The sequence below is a fragment of the Eleutherodactylus coqui genome, chromosome 2, assembly GCF_035609145.1.
Source record: "Eleutherodactylus coqui strain aEleCoq1 chromosome 2, aEleCoq1.hap1, whole genome shotgun sequence".
NCBI classification, from domain to species: domain Eukaryota; kingdom Metazoa; phylum Chordata; class Amphibia; order Anura; family Eleutherodactylidae; genus Eleutherodactylus; species Eleutherodactylus coqui.
In genome coordinates this window covers 250171166-250188962 of record NC_089838.1, presented here as the reverse complement: position 1 = coordinate 250188962, position 17797 = coordinate 250171166, and the positions used below count along the sequence as shown (strand labels likewise).

The following is a 17797-nucleotide window of genomic DNA, read 5'->3' as shown; positions in this document are numbered from 1 at the left end:
CATAATCTTAAAACCCATCGAGTCTCTGAGTCTTATTTGGCAGTTTGTATTCTTCTTGGAATTGCTTTTTATTTCCATAAAAGTCTATGATATGCCAGAAACCCACACTTCACTAAGTATCATATTTTCGTGTAGTTTTATGCTGATTTGGATCATGATCTGTGAAAGTACATTTTTAATCCCAGCTTTAAATCTGTCAAGAGTACATAAAGGGAGTTGATTTCCTTACAAACTTATTGCTTCAGGGCCTTGGAGTCTATCTGTTGCAATAGGGTAACTGGTCCTTCGACTGGTTAAAGATGCCATTAAATCATGCATGAGATACAAGTGTAAATTGTAGAGGTCATAGGAAAAAAATTCATTTATTTCCATTCAAAACATGTTTAGTAGCCTTATGCATAGCACTATAGGGGATATGCTCTGTGCTTTGTTTTCTAACTATGACAATAATAGCGCTATGAGTTCATGTATTAAGCATTAGAGATGAGCGAACGTACTCGGTAAAGCACTACTCGTCCGAGTAATGTGCTTTATCCGAGTATTTCCCCGCTCGTCCTGAAAGATTCGGGGAGCGTCGCGGAGCGGGGAGCTGCAGGGGAGAGCGGGGAGGAACGGAGGGGAGATCTCTCTCTCCTTCTCTCCCGCCCGCTCTCCCCTGCTCCCAGCCGCAACTCACCTGTCAGCAGCGGCGCTCCCCGAATCTTTCAGGACGAGCGGGGAGGTACTCGGATAAAGCACATTACTCGGACGAGTAGTGCTTTACCGAGTACGTTCGCTCATCTCTATTAAGCATGGATGGATCTTCTCGATAAAATAAATGGACCTTAGTATGGTATTTACTAAACTCCATCAATGCAACTGGATTTTTTTCAATGTAAATATTCCTTAGGATCAGCAAGTGTGATGCATTTTGAAAAAAAATGCAGAGTTTCGGTATACATGCGAGTTTCAGGCATGTTTTTCATGCGCGTAAAAAAAAGTTGCATGTTGCTCTGAGGGTGCCTACCCACTTGCGATTTTTTTTCCTGTGATGTTTTGCGTTTTTTCTCAAGAGCTATTAGTATAGAATGTGTTCTTGTCCATCTGGGTTTTTTTTTTCTGTTTCGTGGGGTTTTTTCACATAGGAACTGTCAGTTGCATATGTGTCCTTATTTTTTTCTTAATGCACCCATGATTGTCAATGGAGGGCTGCAAAAAACGCCGCGAAAAACGCAGCGGAAAACGCGCAAAAACACCTCGTTTTTCACGCGCGAAAATCGGCAACGTAAGTGGGTAGGCGCCCTAAGGGTAACCTAACAAAGGCAAGCGCGATATGGAGCCATAAATCCAGCCTCCATATCGTGCTTGCCATCCATGTGAGATCCCCACTTTGGGGATACAGGGATCCTTCGGAGCGGCTGTCACAGCCATGGCAGAGGATCATGGAGTTTCTCCCATTACTTTTAATGGGGTCAGTGCTACTGCAAACAATGAATTGAAAAAATGGAGCTGTGATGCGAGATCATGCAGCCGGATAGAACATGCTGTGATTTGTTTACTGCATAGTATCACACCGCGGTGCCATGTACAAAAAAAATCGCTCATGTGTGACCCCATTCAAAAAACTAGGGTTCATATTTGTGTGAGATTTGTGCATCTCCGACGTACAAATTTTGCATGATTTTCTTGGCCGTGTGAAGCCGGTCTAATACTTATAATGCAAAAATTGCATCACATCACACAACAATCACATTCGCATCACATGGTATGTGAATATGATGTGAGGAAGCAATTTTTGCCTCCCAAAAAAATCAAAGGGCAATATCCAGTGCTATATAATATACATATAATAAATGTTACAGGAGTAACAAGGGTGACAGCATATACAATAAATATATATATATATAAATATATATATATATATATAGCTTTGTCCGCTGGGTGCACCAAAGCACCGCACCTTAGCACAGATGTAACATAGTGTCCTAATAAGTCTGCAAACACACTCACATAGTATTTGCAAGGATCAATTATACCACTCTAGGCAAAGATTGAAGGAAACCTAGCTGTTACTAATCAGGGAAAGTGGGGCATCCCTGCCTAAAAGCAGGGTAGGCGCCCTAATAAGGATAGCCCCACTGTCTTCATCTGAGTCCTGGCTATTCTTGATTAGGAACCTGGATAGATGCACAAAGCAACAGGACATGACACTGTTGACACACACAGAACACGACTGTTCATATACCTCATGTCTGGCTAACTGCACAGACACTCAGAACACATCACTGTTCACATTTATGCACACCAGGTTATGCATGCCAAACAGAACAAGACAGTTCATACAACACATGTTTGGCTACCTGCATAGACCCAACAGAACATGTCACTGTTCACACACACCTCAGGTAATGCAAACCATACAGAACAGAAACTCCACTCAGGACACTCAGCCATAAAGTTAGTAAACCATAGCTAGTCCAAGTGTCCTCACACCAAGGAGAGTCAGCCACCATGCTGACATAAAGGGAACCATGCCAGGAATCACCTATCTGACCGTACGAGACATCAGATGTCTGTAAGCCACACCTGTGAAATGGGAAGGCAGAGGGGGTTCGCACAAGATGCAGACAGGGAAACAAATGTCTAGACTGTCCTTAGGGAAGGAGAGAGAGACGCTTCAGACTAACATGCATAACACCAAGTACTGATCCTCTAATCATTGAATTCAGTGAATGGCCGATCGCTGCCTGTGATTGACTGAGCGCTGTGACCAATCACAGGAAGCGCTCAGCTGTCATTCACTAAATGGCTGAGTGCTGCCTGTGATTGGCTGAGTGCTCAGCCAATCAGATACAGCCCTTTCAGCAGGTGGTGATTTTAAACAACACCTTGTGTCATGGCCTACAACTATTTGTGAGCACCAAGAGAACCATAAAGAATGAGATTTATTACATAAATGTAGTAAAATGAATTAGACCTTGCTGATAACAGCCCAATCTAACATAAAAAAGCCTACAGGCTTTTTCGTGCACCACACTTTGACCCCTTTGTGTGACCTTTGATGGTTAGTTTTGGTGTCATTAGATTTATTACATCCTCACACCACCGTAAAATTATAAAATGTGAGTATGATACATGGAGTGTCCTATCAGGCCATGTCCAAGCTCTTATGTTAAGTCTAGTGGTGCTGTTGTGTTTCAGCCAACAGCGCCACTAGGGACAGTCAAGCAATGCTAAACGAGCTTCATATCAAGTTGATATAAACAATAGTGCTTACCAGTTTGACTGTTGCCATGTCCCAAAAACATAGAAGACCAAGCCATGGGCAGCGAACAGTTCAAGCCGATTCCTCAGCTCAACACTGAATGTGTGTCTCCAGTGGGTCAACATCATGCCATACTGAAGTTGAAGCTCTGGGATCCATGGCCAACATTTCCAAGAAACAGGACTTAAAAATCAAAATATACCCCTATTCACTTCAAGAGGTACGCTCAGATGGAAGTTGGTACACTGAAAATATAGTTTATCCTTGCCAATTAAAATAATCAGTTCTTAAAACATTTTTAACCATCTTCCGAAACATTTTATGTTGGCGTAGTCAATCTAGTGTTCTAAATACAAATCTAAAAAAACAAGGCAGACGGCACTACAAAATTGAGAAGTACTTAGTTTACCATGTAACAGGAAGCAGGATGACAAGAAAGCAGCGGGTGATTGCAGAGTTCATTTTTGCTATTGTTTTGAAAGTCTCAATGTGTCATTTCCAATATGGCATCTCTGTGAAGCTTGTAATTTAATAAACAAAAGATCAATAACATTTTGTGCTGTAAGTAAGAAAGCCGACTGGCAAGCAGTAGCTTTTAATTATTAATCATTGTATGGAACTGAGAGTCCTAATGACAGCAGCATGCCATACATATCTAGCAGGGCACGGGCCGTGAAATGCAAAATAAAGCAGGTTCTTATTACACAGAGGAGCTGGTGTGATAGTGATTAGACAGAGATGAGCATCCGTAGGATGGAAACATCAGTCAGCATTGTTAATCTAAAGAGTCCCTGCTATGAATAATAACTTCAGAACATCAGATTTCTGTTATCAATCAGACTCAAACTGCAAATACTAGGTCCCATGTGGTCCCATCGCACAGGCTAGAGCACTGCCAAGTGGATCATACGCTAGAGACGGGACGTGATCAGAGTCAGACTATACCCACAAGACTATTCATGGCTTTAACATGGAATACGCGGCCATCTGGTTACTGGAATATCTACAGTCGTAGTTTATTTCTTTAGCACATCATTGGAAAGGCTTCTTTCACTGTTTATAATAATAGTAGCTATTTGTTGCGCTTCATGTATTTGTTGCTATTACTTTTAGGCAGTATAACAAGAGATAGATGGCATTGTGATTCTTTCTGCTGCATAACATAAGGTTATGAGATGTGTCATTCAGGAGTTTCATTTTATTTATACACGGTATTGTCTTCTAATGACTTGTGTTATTGCAGTTTGCATTAGTTACTCATTTCCTATACAGATTGCTACACTGAATGGCTACTTTATGATTGCTATTGCAATTAGATACGTGACCCCAAAGTGCAGCATAAAATAACATGAGCAAGTTTTCCATGAATCATCTTCAGGGTGCCTACCCAGTAGTGATATATTTCCTTGCGATGCGTGAGCGAGTGCCTCGCAGCGCAGAGAAAACTCAGCGATATAGCTCAGTGTCTGCCATGGGGCGGGCGGCAGCAGCAATAGCCCCATTGAAAACATAGGGAGTACATCACGGACCTCTGCCAAGGCTGTGACAGCTATGGCAAAGGATTGCTTTATCCCCTGCTGAGCGCTGCCTGTGATTGGCTGAGCCCTGTCACCAATCACAGGCAGCTCTCAGCTGTCATTCAATGGCTGAGCGCTGCCTGTGATTGACTGACTGCTAAGCCAATGAGACCAGCGCTTTCTGGGGGTGGGAATTTTTCAATCTCTGGCCTCTGGAGCACAGAAGAAGACTGCTGTGCTGGAGAGAAGAGCCGGACGGCTCTTTTAGGTGAGTATCATTTTTTTAAAACTTTTTTTACAACTAGGAATGATTTTCAGGTAAGGGTTATATTTCAAGCCCTTCCCCAAAAATCATCGCTTCAGGTGTTGCCTGCAATCCACTGCTTTCAATGGGGCGGCAGCAGTGCCAACCCAATTGAAAGCAATGGGATAGCATCATGGACTTTTGCCACAGCTGTGACAGCTTTGGTAGAGGATTCCTTCATCCCCGCGGTCATGAAGGAATCCTCTGCCGTAGCTGTCACAGCTGTTGCAGAAGTCCGCGATGTACTGCCTATGTTTTCAATGGGGGCTGGTCTTGCAACCGCCGGCCCCATAACAAACACTGAGCAATATTGCTGATTTTTTCTCTGCGCTATGAGGCTTGAGAGTCAAAATTGCAAATGAGTATGAAACTATTGAAAATTATTGGTTTCATAATCATCCATCTCGCATCACAAGAAAAAATATTGCTAGTGGTAGGCACCCTCAGGGCTTGTTCACACGAGGGAATTTGCACAGCTAAATTACATGCGCAAAAAAAATCATGACTATTAGAACCAGTGGTTTCCTATGGAAATGTTCAGGCAAAGGAATTCTAGCTGCGCAACAAAAATCGCACCTGCAAAGGTAGGACATCAGCGACTGAAATACAGCAACTGATATTCCCTGCTGCATGAACATATAGGTCTTGTCCTATCTTTGGTGTGATTCGCAGAAGCCTCTATAGACTCCTTTGGGAGTTGGAAACAAGGGAGAGGGAAGGAATTTAGCTGCGTCCAATGCTCAAAAAAGAGGACAGGTGCCTGTATTTTAGACATTAGAATTCATTAGGTGATTTTTACCGACTGAAGGAATTCCGAACAGCAGTGCATTTTTTCTGCAACACACCACTCCCGATCATGTGAATAGGATGATTAATACGCTAATGAAGCTCAAGACTCGGCAGGAAAAACGTTGTCTGGTTGGATGAATCCTCTAGAAGGTCAGAAATTGGCCAAAGTACCATGAATCGATGAACTCTTCATGTCAACTGTTTGGAGTATGTCAGTGCCTCCATCTAATTTGTGGCAGATACAAGAAACTATATTGTCTGCATGGGTCAATATTACTGCAGAATGAATTCAACACATAGTGGAATTAATGCCACAAAAAATTGCTACAGTTCTGTAGGAGGCCCAACATGTTACTGTTGCATATGATATGGGAATGTGCTAGACTGGGAACATTGGAGGTCCTGGATCTTAGAAAGAGGGTATTTGCCATAGATTTCCCAGCGGATCCAAGAGCTTGCCTACTGGAGATACAAGAGCCTATAAATATGGAGGATTATACAACCTTGAAGGTTTATAGCATGTTATATCAAGTAAGAAAATTCATAGCTCCCCAGTGGATGCAGTCTGATGTAGTCCAACTATTGGAGAATATATTTTTGGACTGAATGACAGAGTTAGATTAGAAAGAAGAATTGATGTGGACATAAACTGTATTCTAAGGTTTGAATCTTTTGGGGGACACTGGAGAGACACTCCAGGATTTCCTAGCTTGGCAATTACATATACATTATTGAGCACCTTAATGCAAAGTGCAGGGCGTAGATGAGCTAAATGGAACATCTGTCAACTGAAGGGCTCAGTCACACAAGCGATTTTTACGTGCGTGTAGAGGCGCGTAAAAAAAAATTGCACTTTGCGCATTAAAAAATCGTGCGACCTCATCTATTGACACCCATATGTTCTATCTTTTGCAGGTGCTTATTTTAAACACATGTAAAAATTGCACATGTGACCGCTTCCATTGGAAAGCATTGGTTCTATACTAGAGATGAGCGAATATATTCGCTATGGCACATTACTCGAGCGAGTAGTGCCTTAGCCGAGTATCTCCCAGCTCGTCTCTAAAGATTCGGGGGCCAGCCGGGAGCGGCGGGGGAGAGCGGGGAGGAACGGAGGGGAGATCTCCCTCTCTCTCACCCGCTCCCCACCACAACTCACCTTTCACCCGCGCCGGCCCCCGAATCTTTAAACATGAACCGGGAGATACTCGGCTAAGGCACTACTCGCTCGAGTAATGTGTCTTAGCGAGTATACTCGCTCATCTCTATTCTATATAGATGCGATTTAAAATCGCACCTATACATGCGTGAAAAAAATCACCCGTGTGACCGAGCCCGAAGACTGAATTTGTCACTGTTCATACTGTGATTTTATATATTACTAGAGGTCTTTGTATGGACTTCTAAAAATTGTACATTGTTTACTGTTATAAATGCACCTTCATATGACTCCCTTTTTGTTTTTGTTTGCGTTGTCAGTCCGGTTTCACATGGGCGATAAAATCATGCGATCTTCCGGCGATGCGACCTCACATTAAATCGCTGTAATATGAAGCCCATGTGTTTCAGTGTTTCTTTCACATGTGCAATGTTTTGACACATGCGATGTGTTGGGGGGGAAAAATTGCGGAATGGGCCTCCAAAATATCGCAATGCACGAAAGTGCGATGTTCATGTGATGCGATGCGTTTTTAATATTTTGTTGTCTATTGTGTGAATAAATCATAAGCAGCAGAGATGCGAGATTATTTGCAAGAAAAAGCATCGCTGACGCTCAAACATCTCAAGTACAAAAATGTGATATTGCCGCAATGTTCTCCGATGATATCGCACTCGCCCATGTAAAACTAGCCTCAATAAAAGACTATCTGATTTAAAGTATTCACCCAAAAGGATGTAAATGTACATCCTCTGGGAGTGGTTGTATGGAGTGGGATAAGTAAATGATCCGGGTTCATACATAGCAGGTGCCTGCAATCAGCGCTCACAGTGATTTCAGGCATTAACCCTGTAAATGCCGCAGTCAGTTCTGACAGTGGCATTTAAATGCCCGAATCAGCATTTGGGGGTCTTAAATGACCCCTCATGATGAGATCTTTCAGTTATTATAAGAGCCCAGGATCTTTTGAAGACCACCAGGGCTGTCCGGTATTTCTGCCTATTATAATGGGCAGTATTGCAGTATATGGTATAAGCAATCAAACAATCGCAAGTTCAAGTCCTCTTTGAACATAAAAAGAGTAAAAAATTTGTAAACAAAAGTTTTTCATTATTGTAAAAAATAAAGGATACTAAGGCCTCCTTCCCACGAACGGATTTACGCCGCGTAAATTCGCGGCAAAAATCCGCTGCGTGGCCCCCTGCTATTACGTTCTATTGAACCTAATAGCACAATGCTCACGATGCGTAATTCCACCGCGGAATTGCGCACCGCGATTTCTCCCGTCCTCACCCGCAGCATGCTCTATTTGCTGCGGGTGAGGACGGGCTGTACGCGCTGACGGCTTCCATTGCAGTCAATGGAAGCCGTCCGTTCACGCTATCTCCCGCTGTAACCAGCGGGAGATAGCGTGAAAAAACGCTTCCCCGCCTACCGCCGCAGCGTCATTTGACGCGGCCGGCGCGTCACGTGACACTGCCGGCCGCGTCACGTGACGCGGTGGGCGTGTCACACGACGCGACGGCGGTGGGCGGGGAAGCGTCTTAACGCTATCTCCCGCAGGTAAGTATAGGGGCTCTGGGGGGCGCCGTGACGGGCTTCACTGCGTAATATTACGCGGCGGAGCCCGTCACGCTCGTGGGAAGGAGGCCTAAAACTGACCTTCCATTTCCTGTATTTTTAATATAAAGACCAAAACTAAAAAATAATAAAATTATAGTTGATACCGCCACATCCGTAAAAGTCTGATCTATCAAAATAACACATTGTGTAACCCACACAGGAAAAAAAAAACACTAGAATTGTACTTTTTTGATCACCCTGTCCCCCCAAAAAATGTAATAAGAAGCAATCAAAGAGTTGTGTGCACATTGAAATGGTACCAATAGGAACCGCAGGCCATTCCCCAAAAATAAGCCCTCGCACAATCCCATCAACAGGAAAATAAAAAAAGGTATTGGAGTCAAAAGATAACTGTCACATTGTGGAGCTGAGTGAGAGGTGTGCTCTTTTGGCACAGGCGTTCTGTCTGCGATATTACTGTTGGTGTCGTATGTCTGAATATCCCGCAGGATCTCCTTGGCATTGCAGAGGGTTCCTTTGTGTCTATATATTGAGAATTCCTTATGTGTTTGATTTTTCCCTATCTAATCAATTTGTGTCTGTCCTTGCACATTTAAGGCAACTCATGCAGAGAGGAGGGGCAGCTTATCCTTTTGGTCTTGTCTGAGAAGAGACAAGTCTATAGGTGTTCCTGGTCTGATAGCTGTATGTGTGAAGTTTGCTGTGTCTGTACCTGCTCTGACCCTGTATGGGGTTCCCTGCCTCTTTTCCTAATCCCATCTAGGGTAAGTCAGGTTTTCATTGGGTTCCTGCATGGGGCCGTCCTTATTGAGATGATCGCCCTGCTTTTAGGCAGGGCTTCCCAATGTCAGAGGTGTAGGGTCAGAGTTCCGCCTTTTTCCTTATTGTATTCTTGTTTGGTCTGTGTAGTGTTCTCTATTAGAGATGAGCGAGTATACTCGTTTTGAGTAATTACTCGATCGAGCACCGCGATTTTCGAGTACTTCAGTACTCTGGTAAAAAGATTCGGCGGGCGCCGGGGGGCGGGGGGAGGCGTGGCGGCACGGGGGTAGCAGCGGGGAACAGGGGGGAGCCCTCTCTCTCTCCCTCTCCCCCTCACTCCCCGCTGCAACTCCCCACTCACCCACGGTACCCCCCGAATCTTTTTGCCCAAGTACGGAAGTACTCGAAAATCGCGGTGCTCGGGCGAAAAAGGGGCGTGGCCGAGTACGCTCGCTCATCTCTATTCCCTATGTGTGGTTGGTATATTCATCCCTTTGGGTTATATATATTACAATTGTGTAGGTTGCTGTTCACACTGCCTGCATGAATGTAACAATAATAACAAAAATATATATTTTCTATTATTATTTTCTTTAAAAGTAGTACAGCAATAAAAACCTACATAGATTTGGTATGGTCGCAATCATACTAATCTATGGAATAAAGTTATCATGACATTTTTGGTGCAGTTGATACACTGTAAAAACACCCTAAAGGTGGCGGAATAGCATTTTTTTTTTTATTTCACTCTACTTCGAATTTTTTAAAAGATTTTCAGTACATTATATGGTACATCAAATAATACCATTGAAAAATACAACTCGTCCTGCAAAAAAAACAAGCCTTCATACAACTTAGGCCTTAGTCAGACGGGCGTTTTTTGCCGCGATTTGCGCATGCGTCCGGCGATTTTATAAAACCATTGCTTTGCAATGGTATCGGACACATGAGCGCTTTTTATGCGCTCGTCCGATAAATTATAGAACAGAAATCGCAGATCGCACCTATCTGCGATCTGCGATTCCTGTTCTCTTCTCTATATGCGCTCAATGGGGCCAGCGGCAGCAGCGCCGACCCCATTGAGAACATATAGAAGACAAATCATTCTTTTCTGCCACAGCTGTAACAGCTGTGGCAGAGAAGAACGATGTTTGCCCATTGAATTCAATGGAGCCGGCAATACAGCCGACTCCATTGAAAGCAATGGGCTGCCAGCGTGCGCGGGATGAATTGTCAGGAAGGGCTTAAATATATAAGCCCTTCCCTGCAATTCATCCAGAAATGTGTTAAAATAAAAAGTATATATATACTCACCTGGTCCCGTCAGACGGAGTTCAGCGCTGAGCCAATCAGGGGGCAGGTCTGACTCACACCCCCTTCACACCCACTGCAGGCCGGCCGCGCGGAACTCCGGCTGCCGGGAGCAGGTAAGTATATATATATTTTTTATTTTAACACTTTTCTGGATGAATTGCAGGGAAGGGCTTATATATTTAAGCCCTTTCCGACAATTCATCCCACACTCGCCCGCAGCGCATTGCTTTCAATGGAGCGGGCTGTATTGCCGGCTCCATTGAATGCAATGCGCTGGACAGCTCCGGCCCGTTTCTAATGAAACGCGGCTAGGAGCAGATTTTCGGGCGATTTTCGGGCACCGGTCACGCGATTTGCGGATGCGCATCCGTCATGCGATCCGCAAATCGCGCGAAAAAACGCCCGTCTGACTAACGCCTTAGGGTACCTTTAATAAAGTGACCTTTCAGTTTATTGTACTAATGAAGCCATTTAAATGAGTGGCTGTCCATACGAAGCATAATACATGGACGAATTAAGTATACTTGAGCACTGTTTATTGGTGTCTGTCTCCTTATATATTGTAGACTAAGGCCTTAGTCAGACGGGCGTTTTTTCGCGCGATTTGCGCATGCGATTCGCGCATATATAGAATCAATGGTTCGCTATGGTATCGGTCACATGTCCGCTTTTTATGCGGATATGCGATAAATTATAGGACACGACGATTCGCAGATCGCCCCTATCTGCGTTTGGCGTTTTATGTGCGCACCAAAATCTTTTTTTTTGCCGGCCAGTCTAAGTTTAATGCGCATTTTGATGCGCACGGCGATTTTTCTCCGGTCAGACGGGCGTTTTGCTGCGACGATTAACGCGGCTAGGTGCAGATTTTTCCCGCGATTTTCTGCCTCCGGTCACGCGATTTGCGCATGTGACATGCGATGCGCAAATCGCGCGAAAAAACGCCCGTCTGACTAAGGCCTAAGGGTTCCTGTTCACTCGCATGTCGGGAAAACCCTGTGGGTCTCTGTACAGCATTTTACCGATTTTTCTTTTTCTACAATGGCTCTGACGTCTGGGACCATGTATTGCTGAGAGCGCACTGCACATGCCCACGTATCGCACACAAGGTTATGCACAGTGTGAGTTTTTTTTCCTAAAAATTCCCTGCTTTGTTTCAGAGCACGGATGCATTTAATAATGATACCCATATGCAGTGTATCGCTTATAGACAGCATTTCATATGCTACCTATATGCGGGGTATGCAGAGAAATAGAGCATGCTGCTGTCTAGGAGGGGGCGGGTGGGAGTGTAAAGTGTACTGTTAAAACAGGAAGTGATGGGATGCAACAATTTGCAGCCTTTTACTTAAAAAACGGGATCCAGACAGACGTTATTTACTGTATATAAGAAGTCAATGGCAACAGGATGCAACAGGATCGGCATGATATATTAAAGATACGTTTTTTTCTAATCTTGAAAGAAAGAACAGTAGCTCTGAAGAGGATGCAAACACATGGTGTGAACACGACCTAACATTGGCATTTCAGATAGTAGATTTCTTTTATACCCAACTAATTCTTTATGAAGGAGCCAACTACTGTTTTAATTGAGCCTCAACTAATGACATTGCAAAAAAGTATTGATAAAGAAACCATCACTTAGATTTCCTAGACCAATAATGTATCGTTGATACTTTCAAAGATAACAGTTTTTCCACGTTTTTTTTTTTAAAGGACTTGCCTACAAAGCTATTATTTAGGATTTAAACCTTAATATCTCAGTGCCTTTCCTCTAGCTTATGTTTCAATAGTTGGAATAGAAAACCAACACTGCAAAACTAGCGAAGCGAAACTTTATTTAGTGAAATGGACGTTCAAGCTTCTCAAAGCAGAAATTATCTTTATTGTTGCCCATCCAAACACCAAGCTTATGCTTGCCTCACATAATCTTTACAATAGTCCAGTTATATATCTGGTATAAGGTCTACAGTATAAGGTGATATAACACAAGCTGCTGTATCACAAAAGCTATAAAAGCTATTAGAACTGAAGCTGGGTCACAGCACAGAAGGCGGCGCGGTTCTATTCTGCATGCGTGACCTGCAAGCAATACATTACGTTGGGTTATCTATGCATTGTTGGAACACAAGATTGCCTTAAAGACAAGGGTTAACAAGGCTAAAGAATAGGAAAATGTCTTATGAAGGAGCATAAGAGTAGAAATGCCTGCTTTCACTCAAGGTACTATCAGGTTAATTTCCTTTCTCCAGTTTTCTGACATTGGCTCTCCCTGAGTACATTCCTGACCTCAGCTTATTAAACTAACTATGTTTCTGTCTACGCTTTTCCTGACATCTGGCCTGATTTATCATACTGAACCTATTCTCTGTGACCCAATTTCTGGCTTATTCCTCATAACTAAAGTTTTCCACCTGCCCCAATCTAAACTGTCTGATTACGCTCCTGTTCACACCCTCAGGTACCACTCCTAGGCCTCTAGTAGCATCAGTTGCCACAGTAATAAGACTTCTTCCTGAGTAATGACCTGGAGATGGCAAAATCCCAACTGGTGGAGTTAAAGGAAGAACACCTCAGCCAAAGCAGTCTGTGGCTCATGGATCCACATACACTGAGCCTAACAAAAGCTCATTTAGCTGACAGCTATCTCTCCCATTCCAGTACATAGGTTCTAAACAGGAAGAGGGAAGTTAGCTGCTGCCTGATGCCTCCGGGAGTGGTTTGTCTCTTGTGAGAACAAAAAGGAGGCCATATTGAAATTCAGAAGTTTCAGCCCATTTTCATCTCAACATCTGTCATGAAGGAACATTGAGATACATGAGGCCTTGTTGACAAGGGAAAAATCTGGCATAGCTTCATCTCATAAACTGCGTTTTCCATAACCCACGGCCCAGTTATACTTTTCTGCTATGGATTTGCACATGGTATTGCCAAAGATCTGCACATGGATTGGCCCTTTCTTAATAGTACCAATTCAATCTGCTTAGATGGCTGTCCAGACACGTCAAAATTGACAGGTTTGGCTCACATCTAAGCTTATTTTAGTTATATCATCAGGATCCTAGCTATTGAGGGTACAGAGGTAGCAGTCAATATTGCCTGAGGGAATCCAAAGTCCTATCTGTGGCATAAGAAGGTATCAGTATTATAAATGGGGTACTGTTACACATCTTATATTGGGATTCAGGAGTTTAAATTTACACCTCTCTCATAATTCGTTATATAATCTCCAGTTCATCTTAGGTTTCCTCTCCAGGAGGTTAGTAATTTTTGAACAAACTTTGTGGAGACCTAAATGTATTATGATTATTATAGTTGTTAGTTTTTTTTTCTAACCATCTTCTTCTAACATGCTAGTTAGGTGGAATAGCAAAAAAGTTAATAATTACCTATTAAGGCCTTAGTCAGACGAGCGTTTTTTCGCGCGATTTGCGGATCGCATGACGGATGCGCATCCGCAAATCGCGTGACCGGTGCCCGAAAATCGCCCGAAAATCTGCTCCTAGCCGCGTTTCATTAGAAACGGCCGGAGCTGTCCAGCGCATTGCATTCAATGGAGCCGGCAATACAGCCGGCTGCATTGAAAGCAATGCGCTGCGGGCGAGTGTGGGATGAATTGTCGGGAAGGGCTTAACTATATAAGCTATAACTATATCAGCGCTGAGCCAATCAGGGGGCAGGTCTGACTCACACCCCCTTCACACCCACTGCAGGCCGGCCGCGCGGAACTCCGGCTGCTGGGAGCAGGTAAGTATATATATATTTTTTATTTTAACACTTTTCTGGATGAATTGCAGGGAAGAGCTTATATATTTAAGCCCTTTCCGACAATTCATCCCGCGCACGCCGGCAGCCCATTGCTTTCAATGGAGCCGGCTGTATTGCCGGCTCCATTGAATTCAATGGTCAAACATCGTTCTTCTCTGCCACAGCTGTTACAGCTGTGGCAGAGAAGAAGGATTTGTCTTCTATATGTTCTCAATGGGGTCAGCGCTGCTGCTGCCGGCCCCATTGAGCGCATATAGAGAAGAGAACAGAAATCACAGATCGCAGATATGTTCTATAATTTATCGGACGAACACATAAAAAGCGCTCATGTGTCCGATAGCAATGCAAAGCAATGGTTTTAAAAAATCGCCGGACGCATGCGCATGCGCAAATCGCGTGAAAAAACGCCCGTCTGACTAAGGCCTTATAGAGAAATAGCATGGCCAAGATTATTTAGACAAATGATAACTACACACTGCAGATGGGATATCATTAGAGATGAGCGAGCACGCTCGTTTAAGGCTGCTACTTGATCAAGTAGCAGTCTTATCGAGTAACTGTGTACTCGCCCGAGCAGCATGCGGGGGGGGGGGTCACGGGGGGCGGGATCTCTCTCTCCCCCCGCTGGCCCTGTCGCCCCTCCCCCCGCATGCTGCTCGGGCGACTACACAGTTACTCGATAAGACTGCTACTCGATCGAGTAGCAGCCTTAAACGAGCATGCTCGCTCATCTCCAGATATCATCCATCCTTGTCTTTTGTAGCCTGTTAGCTCTAGTCGGTTTATATCTTTATATCGCTGATATTATTTCTTACAAGAACATTTAAGTTTTTATTTCGTAATGGTGTAATGTTTAAAGTATAATGAAAGAATGAATATTGATATTTTCTGGTGTCACACTTTCAAAAAATGGATTAAATGGAGTTAGAATATGCTGTATAAACTGCCAGCAGCATGTTATAGAGCAGGAAGAACTTAGTAGACTGATATATAGTTTATGGGAAAAGATTCAGTACAACTTGTAGTTTATTCATTTATATCTCTACACATTCAGAGCTGAATGGTCCAATGGGTGGTCCTATCAATGACAGTCATTAGCAGATGGCTGTCAATCACTTTGTATGCATCCTGACTGGGGCAGATTGAGTTTACCATAAACCCAGTATGAAGATTGTGAGTCCCCAACCAGTTTATAGTTTAGATGATGATTAGAGATGAGCGAGCGTACTCGGATAAGCACTACTCGCTCGAGTAATTTGCTTTATCCGAGTATCGCTGTGCTTGGGTCTGAAGATTCGGGTGCCGGCACGGAGCTGGGAGCTGCAGGGGAGAGCGGGGAGGAACGGAGGTAAGATCTTTCTCTCCCTCTCTCCCGCCCGCTCTCCCCTGCTCCCCGCTGTGACTCACCTGTCAGCCGCAGCAGCACCCGAATCTTCAGACCCGAGCACAGCGATACTCGGATAAAGCACATTACTTGAGCGAGTAGTGCTTTTCCGAGTACGCTCGCTCATCTCTAATGATGATCTAACGTTTACTGAATAGATACAATAATAGAATCAAACTTACCATATAGGTACGGTACCAGAGCCATGCTTACTGTACCCATATGTATGATACCAGAACACAGTTTTCTGCATACAGACCCAAGTTCACTGCATAGATACAGTACCAGAACCAAGCTCACTGCATAGATATGATATTTGAACCAAGCTCACTACATAGATAGAGTATCAAAAATTAGCTTATGTCAGAAAAAAAAGCATATCCACTACCATTGTCAAAACACAAACTAAAAATAGCAGATAGTTGACATACAGTTGTGTCCAGTTTTCTGGATTTCTTGTAGATTTTTACATCCCATTGAATTCAATGGGGAAAATTTGTAACACATTTGCAATCAATCTGTAGCATAAATTGACAGGCTGCAGACTTAAAATCTGGTCAGCAGTTCAATTTCTGTTATAGATTTTAGTATGTGGATCTGCGGCAAATCAGGATTGTTAGGGTGGCTTCGCATTATTTCGGGGAAGAAGCAATTCTCCAGGAAAACATCACTCATGTGTAGGACCCCATTTAAAAAAATGGGGTTCATATATGTGCGTCTCATAACGCACAAATCTCATGCGAGTTTCTCGCCCATGTGAAGGCAGCCTAAGGCCGGACTCACATGGGCGTATGCACAAAAACGCACGCGGTAGCGCCATGAGCAATGCTCTTTTGTGCATATCACTGACTTTTTGCAACGACAGGGCTAGTTTACATATGCGTGGGACACACCCCTGCTGGCATTTTAAAGGCTATTGAGCCTAATGAGTTCCACATGTGTATTGTGCAATTGTATGGGTATTGAGTGCACATTTGCACAACTTCCATATACTTCTATGGGGGCCTTTGATCGAGCACCATGCGTTTTTTGCATGCAGAGAAATAAGAGCGAACTCATTGTGATCAATGGGTTCTATTCTCTGCGTATTGCGCATGCAAATAAACACGCAAATAGGTTCATGTGAATTTAAAAAATCTCATCCAAAGTGAAAAAATTTAGTGTGTTATTCACAGCGGAACTGAAATGCACCGCAGATTTTACATCAATTGTTTCTTGTGGATGTGAGTATACAATGCAAGGGTGAAATCCATGGTGAATCTGCACCAAATTCTGCAGCAAGATTCACACCGTCATGGCCCCTGCAGACGACCGTATTGTAAAATGTACACGCACAATGCACAGAGAATAGAACTCATAGATGTCAATGGGTTCATTTTCATCCATGTGTTTTGCTTGCACAGTTCAAACACCCAGTAAAAAAATAGGACCTTCTCTATTTCCTGCATATTTGCACACAAATGGCCTAGTAGAAGTCTATGGGAGGTGTGCGAAGGAGCAACACACTGTCCGATCCAGAGAAAAAAAGAACACATCTGAGCCTCATAAGGCTAAATAGCCTTTTAAATCATGACGGGGATATGTCGTGAGCGCAAGTGAACACGTCCTGCTTGAGCAAAAAGTACAGTACTATGCGCCAATATGTGCGCAAATCAACTTAATCAAACCTCATACACGGCACAAATACATTGTGCTGAAATATGCGGATTTGCACATACGGACGTCTGAAGGAGCCTTCAAGTGTAGTTTTTTTCACTGTGGTATCACGGGAGATTTTATGTTGCGAAAAATCTGCATCTAATATAGCTTGTGGTCGCATACCCTAAGGGCTCAGTCACACGGGCGCATCCGGGCGCCAATGTGCCCGTCTTCCTGAAGGATAAGACGTCCGCACTGCAGGTGCGAAGAAAGAACACATGACCGGCTCCATTGCCTGTTATGCGTTCTTTCTTCCAGTGCTGCAGAGAGTCAG

General features: G+C 43.6%; 1 protein-coding gene across 1 annotated transcript in view; it reads right to left on the bottom strand.

Moving 5' to 3' along the window:
* NTRK3 (neurotrophic receptor tyrosine kinase 3) overlaps window positions 1-17797 on the bottom strand; it is a 650206-nt gene that overhangs the window by 47141 nt on the left and 585268 nt on the right. The gene's annotated exons all lie outside the window — the stretch shown is intronic.